We start from the raw sequence: 8,234 nt of genomic DNA, 5'->3' as shown, positions 1-8,234 counted from the left end.
AGTAGTACTCCATTGTGTAAATGTACCACATTTTCTGTATCCATTCCTCTGTTGAGGGACATCTGGGTTCTTTCCAGCTTCTGGCTATTATAAATAAGGTTGCTATGAACATAGTGGAGCATGTGTTCTTATTACCAGTTGGAACATCTTCTGGATATATGCCCAGGAAGAATGATACTTTCTGTAAAGATTTCACTCCTCGTTATATTGATGCCCACAGCATAGACACTATTGTATCTCCACTCATGGGTGAAGACCAGAGAGGCTAGAGGGCTGCCCTATAAGTAAATGCAAATATCCCATCTCTGATTGGCAGAGTCCACCTTTTCATAAGAGCATTCTCTCTATAAAGCACTGTGCCCAGGCCCTTCAATGGAGACCAGCATCGACCAGAGAAGTCCTCTGGTTCCTCGCTTTACCTCTCTTGCTCCCTGGGTCCATTTCCCATTCTGTGTAGATGCCAAGGTATGACCGGAAGACCATACCAAAATGCCTTGCCTCAGTGCCTATATGCAAGCCTTGCCCTCCATGGCTGTGGAGATGGTAACAGAGGTAGGCTTTTGGGTTGTGACGGTTTGTGTATGCTCGGCCCAGGGAGTGGAACTATTAGAAGGTGTGGCCTTGTTGCAGTAGGCGTGTCACTGTGGGTGTGGGCTTTAAGACCCTCATCCTAGCTGCCTGGAAGCCAGTATTCGCTAGCAGGCTTTAGATGAAGATGTAGAGCTCTCTGCTCAGCCTGCACCATGCATGCCTGGATGCTGCCATGCTTCTGCCTTGATGATAATGGACTAAATCTCTTAACCTGTAAGTGAGCCCCAATTAAATGTTGTCCTTATAAGAGTTGCCTTGGTCATGGTGTCTGTTCATAGCCGTAACCCCCTAAGATGGGCATCTTCACCTTTGACCGAAATCATGCCCAGAAGCCCACCCACACATCTCTTTACTGTGAGTCCAAGTCATGTCTATGGCCAGGGGTCACTTCATTGTGTTCCACCTACATACATAGAGCAGCGTCCTCACAGTCTCTCAGAGGTAAGTGCAATGCTGACTCTGTACCTTTTAACCCATCCTGGAAGAAGGAAGGGCTGTCTGTAAAGACCACTGTCCGTCTGCTTCCTGTCATCTCGTGCCTTTCCCATCTGTTCCGCTCGTTCTGGAGGTACACAGGGACCCGATCCTCCTGATGCTAGAAGCCATACCTCCAGGTCTGATTGGTTGGGGGAACCTCTCCACTTGACCAAGGTCTAGCCCTTCTGATCTCAGCAAGTCCTTTGTTTAGACACTGAGGTAGAACCCCCAGTCAGGGAGAATACCCTAGCTGACTGCAAGGCCCCTGGGAATCCATCCCTTCTAACCCAGAGAGCACCTTTCAGACAGCCCAAGCTATGCCATGGTCAGAGGGTGAAACCTCTGAAGTGAAGCTTGCCTGTCATACATCAAGCATCCTCTAAACCAGGAACATATTACCAGGGAGATCTCTGAGGAGCCCTGGCCGTGTTAATAATAACAATGCACTCATGATACACTTTTCAATTTGAATTAATTTGGGTAGCTAATTCTACCTACTGAACGTCTCCATTTAAAATATACATATACATGCATTTTGTTCAGGGTTTTAATTAGGCCCTCAGGAATATACTTTCAAATCTGGGTACACTTCATTTGTTATATTAATGAAGAGGTGCGTTAAATCCAGGTTCATGTTGACGGCTCATTATGTATGGCTGCCTGCCACAGCTCTGAAGGAGACTTACAGCCCAGGGACCAACCACAAATACTGGCAGTGGCCACCCTGTTCATTTGAAAGGGAAAGTTTTCTTTTGAGCTATGGGGGCTGGAGGTTGTACCTAACTTTCCCAGAATGCAGTTCCACAGGAAGATCATACCTTTCCCAGGCTGAAGACATAGATAGGGGTGACATTGAGGGTGGGAGCTGATGCCAGGATTTCTAGGTCTCAGTGAATGGCAAAGAAAGAAATAGGGGTCCTTTGGACCCGAGAACTGCTGTTGTGTGGCTTAGCTTGGGCTGTGTGTATGCGTGAGAGAGAGAGAGAGAGAGAGAGAGAGAGAGAGAGAGAGAGAGACAGAGACAGAGAGACAGAGAGAGACAGAGAGAGACAGAGAGAGCTTATGTGAAGACATGTATGGGGAGACTTTGGGTATCAGTCCTCAGTGTGTACCTTGTTTGAGATGGGGATCTCTTTGCTTATTTATTTATTTAGGTTTTTCAAGATAGGGTTTTTCTATGTAGCCTTGGTTGTCCTGTATCTTGCGCTGTAGACCAGGCTGCTCTCGAACTCAGATCTGCCTCCCGAGTGCTGGGATTCAAGGTGTGGCCCAGATTGTATGGATAGCCTGTGCCATGGTTGTACCAGTGGCTCTGTTCATGCTTTGACAATAGAAAGCTAAGGGAAGAAGGTTTGTTTTTTGACTACTAGTTTGAACGTATAGGCCATCATGTCAAGGAAGGCACCAGGACAGGAGTCTGAGACAGCTGACACATGTCCACAATCAGGAAGCAGAGAGAAAGGGATGCCAGTACTCCATGCTTTTTATTCAGACAAGGACCTTCAGGGTTTTGTCTTCTTGGCAGTTCCAGATCCTGCTGAACTGACTATAATAAAGAGTAACCGGTATAGTGTGCTTAGCAGAGCACCCAGACCCACGGTGGCCCAGGGCGAGGCCTGTTCTGAGGTCATCCACAGTGCTGGGGAGAGGAGCTGTGCACAAGAGTGTGCAGCTGTGTGCACATCATGTAGATGACGTGAGCCAAAATCCTCTCCCCAGTAGGTAGCTGGATCCCGGGTCTCCCTGGACTCGTGTGTGTGTGTGGGGGGGGGTTGTGTGGAGATAAGCTCGGCAGCCAGGATGGGGCGCCTGACCACTACATCCTGATGTTGCCAGAGGCCTCGGAAGACAGAGCTCCTGGGGCCTGCTGCTGCGGTTACATTTGTGACATGCTTAAGAAGGGTCAGCCTGAGTGGTTACAGAAGTGAGGAGAGGGAGAGGAAATCCCAGACACTTTAGCAGCAGCTACTGATGGCTCACTCTCAAACCATAAGCTGTAACACACACACACACACACACACACACACACACACACACACACACATCCTGGCCTTAAATTGCACTCCAGTGTTATGTCAGTATGCCAGGCCATTTATCCTCACCTCAGGGAGCTACAGACAGCCTGCCCAGGAAGATGCTGCCAGACAGCTATGAGCATCAAAGTCACGCCCCCTGTCCCTCCCACTTGAGCATCTTGATAGATGGTGTTTTCCTGACTGGCACTGAAGCGGGGTGATGGTCTCGATTTCACAGGAGGATACCTGTTCTCAGAAAAGTTGAGTTGACATGCTCAAATCATGTGGCAACTGGGGGTGGAGTGGGGCATGCAGAGGACTGAGCAGGAAGTCCTGAGCCAGGTATGTGAGGCCTGGATGAACTGCGTGTCCACGCTGAACTGTGCCCCGTGTTACAGCTTCCTTACGGACTTTCATGGGCTGAAGGACTCATCTTACTCTAACTTTCTGAAATGGAAATTAGAGATTTAGGTACTATTTCACATCTTAATTTTCTAAAGAGAACATACAGGTACAGGCAAAACAGTGTGTGCTGCTTGGTTATATATTATTCTGTGCAATACACGCTGAGATGGCCTCTTCAGTGTGAACACAGGATGCGACAGTTCAGCGCACAAAATGAGCATTCCACGGGGTCATGGGGGTGACTTGGTGGCATAGTACTTACAAGCATGATGGCGCAGTACTCCATGTGCAAACATGATGGCACAGTACTCCATCTGCAAACATGATAGCACAGTACTCCATGTGTAAGCATGAGTCTAAGTTTGGACCCTCAGCACGCAGGTGAACGCCAGCTGCTGGAGCTGCTCTGTAATGCCAGCTCTTGAGAGAGCTGAGACTGGGGGATGCCGGGAACTCATCAGCCAGACAGTTTAGCTGAAATGGTGAGCTCCCAGTTTAGTAGGAGACCCTGTCTCAAAACATAAGGGGGAGAGCAACTGAGGAAGAAGACGCTTGACAATGATCTCTGCTATTCACATGTGGATACACAAGTGAGCACACACAGGTACACACATGTGTATGCATGCACACTCTATACACATACACATGCACACAAGGAAAGACACGTGATTCGTGAAATTTGGGGTTCCTATTGCACCTGGCTTGTAAATTACAATTACTAAGATACAATGGTTATACTTTGTTGAGCACCTAAGGCATTCCTATCAAATATTCCGATATAGGGATGAGGAAGTCGCTCCTGCTATATCATCAGCACCAGCCTGTCAAGAGGACAAGGCAGGCTCTAGCACTCGGTTCTTGCCCCTCCCAGCCTGCAGATGCTCCAGCTGCAGCTTTTCCTCTGCGTTGATGCTACTGTCTTGATCATTCAGGTATGCCACTCACCCAGGGATGGCATTCACAATTCCAATTCATCCTTTCTGTGCCAACAGAAGGAGGTGGGGCTTTCTGTGGGTGAGGGTGAAGTGCCAGCTCTTCTTGCACACCCATGGCAGGACCCAGTGGGTCTGAGCCACTCGAAATGACCTCTGAGGTTCAGGGGTCACTTGGTCCAGCATTTCATTCTTTATCAGAGTCTGAATTTAAAACACAAAACATGTGTGTGTGTGTGTGGTATGTGTGTGTATGTGTTGTGTGTATGTGATATGTATGTGTGGTGTGTGTGTGTATAGTATGTGTATGTGAGGGGTTTTGTGGAGGCGTGTATGTGTGGTATGTGTGTGTGATGTGTATGTGTGTGAGAGGTTTTGTGGAGGTGTATGTGCCAGCTGGTCTTTTCAAAGGAATGTAAAACTCAAACAGGGTCAATTTTTATAAAACATTTATATATTGGTGGAAAAATCAATATGAATACAAGCAGAAAGTTTCCCCCCAAAAAAACAAAGCTTCTCTCTGTTTCTCTCTCTCTCTCTCTCTCTCTCTCTCTCTCTCTCTCTCATCTCAAGCTTGCTGACAAACAAAATGAAAACAAACTACTTTCTACCCATTCACTTTGGGGCAGAATCCCAGGGGTCACTGGCTCAAGAGGGAAGACTCGTTTCCTTGAGATTTTCAATGACACGGCATCCCCAAGAGTATATACCTTGGCCACATGTCCGAAGAGGCTGAAAAGGCACTCGTTCCATTTGATACATTTTCTACTCCCAGGAATTTATCTTAATGAATTAATTCCACGTCGTCACGGAGATTCATCTTCCCGGATGTTCATGATGGCATATTTTACGATGGTGAGAATGTGGGGGACACATAAAAGTCCGACGTTCGGGGAGATAAATGGAACCCCAGACAACCACTAAGGCTCAGATCCCAGAAAAATTAATGACACGAAGAGACTCACGACATCATACATTTTAAAGTTTGCTTATAAAATTAAACTTTATTCCAGGGACCTTGCTAGATGCCAGATGAGCAGGTGGTGGCTTTTACACTCCCATTCCTGTTTCTAGGTCCCCCTTCTTTTCAGAAGGTCAAGGACAGACCTGTTTTTCCTTTTAGTGAGGGCCACACACACTCTCTCACTGAGCTATACCCCTGGCATCAGACATATCAACTCACCCATTAAGGAAAAGGCAGCGGCCAGGGGTTCAGCCTGCCAATCTGTTTGCTGGGAGACAGTATGTTCTAGGCCAATGGGCACCTGCAACGGCCAACGCGTACTCAGTTCAAGTCCTTGAATGTGGGCTCCGTGGATCTGAGTCAGGACAGATTTCCTTGGCCCATCTGAAGGCCTCCTTGTTCCAGGCAGTTTTATTTTTCTCAGGAATATATTCCTGGCGGCTGGAGAGGCGGACGTGTGGTTACGAATACTGGTTGTTCTTCCAGGGATCCAGGTCCAATTCCTAGCATCCACATGACAACGCACAACCCTTTGTAACTCCAGTTCTGGGAAATCTGACACTCTCACACAGATACATAGAGTCAACACACCAAGGTACATAATAGAGAAAAATAAATTATTTAAAGCAATAACTATTTTTTAAAGAAGTATTGTCTAGATCGTTAAGCCACCCAGCCTTTATACAGTTGAAAGGCACTGTCTCTTGGAGCCACAGAAGGTCATCTTCCTGCCCTGAACCCAGGTTCCTCATCCTTAGGGATAGAGAAGTAACTGGGACCATGAGCAAGATGTGAGGGGAGAGTGGCCACCTGGTTCACGGTGCCACCAAGGTCAAATGCTCTAACCCGTGGACACCAAAGTCAAGGGACACCTAGCTGCTGTACTTTGGGTCTAGAGCGTCCATAGGCCAGGGTGCCACTGGGAAGTGTTGAAGCCTTTAGGAGGTGTGGCCTAGTTGGAGGAGGCTAGGTCACTGGGGCGTGCCCTCGAAGGGTATTGTGGGACCCTGCTCCTTCTATCTCTTTGAAGCTCACTATGAAGAGAACAGCTTCCTCCATTGAGCTTCCCTGTCAGAACAGAACAGCAACATGGAAACTGACCGTAGCTTGAGACTTCCAAAGTAATGCGCCCAAGTAAACCTTTCTTCTTTTTAATTTGATTATCTCAAGTATTTTGTTATAGTAACGGAAAACTGATTAATATACCAGGCAAATGGGGAGACCAAGAACCCTTGTCCTGGATGGGGCGTAGTAACTAGGAGGGTCTCCTTGGACGAGAACGGGCACAGTCAAGGCCAAGCACACCTTGCCCTTGCCGACCTCAGCAGAAGGCTAACAGTATTAGCCCAGGCCATGGTGTGTGTGGAGGAAGTGGCAGGCCTTGTCCAGGGAGGAAGCCTTCAGGGAGACGCCAGTGGCCTCTGCCCAGCCATGAATGAAATGAGAGCAGAGGAAACAGCCCTGGCTGTTCCTGGAGAGAGGCTGCCACAGCTTTCTTGGACTGGTGCCTATTTCTGGCGGTATCTATTGGAAGCCGTCTGATGACTTTGTTGCTTAGAAAGTCCCAGCAGAGGGCTCTTGTCTGCCCTCTGGAAGGCTAATTAGTCCCAGGAACAGCACATTTGCAGGGCCTGTGGGACACAGAAACCATCAGTTGGCACAAATGGCCAGGACAGCGTGGGGGCAGGTTTCTAATGGCGTTTGAAGGTTACTCTGCATTTAATTGACAAATGCCATATGTCCCCAGAGCTCAGGATGTTAGCTCTGAGCTCCTGCTTACTCTCTCTCCTTTAGGCGACCGTTTTCATTGCTGACTTCATACCTGTGAGGTCATCACTCGTGTTCTTCAGAGGAAGGTGGTGCCCTGCTCTGAGGTTGCCCGAGGCCCAGCTGACCCAGGCCATAACCTTTAGCTCTGAAGACTACAGCCACGCCCTGAGCCTGTATCCCACAGGATACCTCCAAGCAAGCCATATAGACCCCTCAGTCAATCTTCCCCTCACAGCAGCTGCAAGCCATGAGACCCCTCAGTCAATCTCCCCCACAGCAGTTGCCCCAGTGGTGGGGGTGTTTTCTACCTAGGCACAAAAAGCACAACCTGCTACAGCAAGAACTCCAAAGGCCACAGGGTGACAGGACCTAATGCTAGACCAGACACTTCAACCTTAAGTGGCCATTAGCCCCAGGGGTCCTCAGGGTAGCCCCAGAGCCACCTGTCAGTAGGTGCTACCCAAGGGGCTGCCTGTGTCTGCCTTGCGGAACAGTGCCGGGCTTCCAAGAGTCCTGGTGGCAAAGGGGCCTTTTGTTCCTTACCTGCCTTGACACTGCTGTCCGGACTCCGTGTGCCTGCTCTAAGGGGCATGGCACGCAGCAGTGGCCCCAATGTCCCTCACCCACTCACAACCATCCATCTGTGCCCTCCCCCTCCTTCCTTTCCAGCCCCAGTTTGTCTTCTCTTCTCCAGGCAATTCCAGAAAGTTCTCTTTGCTTTAATCAATCTTCTCTCCCAGAAGCGGGAACGTGGAGGAGTCATGGTTTTCATTTTCTTGTCCTGCCAGGATGGCTCGGCTGGAGGACACAGGCGCTCCAGAAGGACGATTTGACGTGCAGGATTTGAAGGTGGCAGAGCTGTCATAGAGCAGACCTATTACTGTGCCTCAACTGCTTGAATGTACCCCTTCATTTTGTGGAAAATAACGCTGTCCCTATCCCCCCCCCCGCGCCCATTACACCCCAGCACTGGTGTGTCCCATGTTTCTTTACGAGTTTGTCTTTCTCAGTTGCAAGACAGCTTTGGATTCTTCAGGACTCCGTGACTTGGTTTCTCCTCAAATGGAGTATTTCTATATT

This window comes from Mus caroli, chromosome 17 (assembly GCF_900094665.2).
Source record: "Mus caroli chromosome 17, CAROLI_EIJ_v1.1, whole genome shotgun sequence".
Taxonomy (NCBI): Eukaryota; Metazoa; Chordata; class Mammalia; order Rodentia; family Muridae; genus Mus; species Mus caroli.
Note: the sequence above shows the minus strand (reverse complement) of the source record.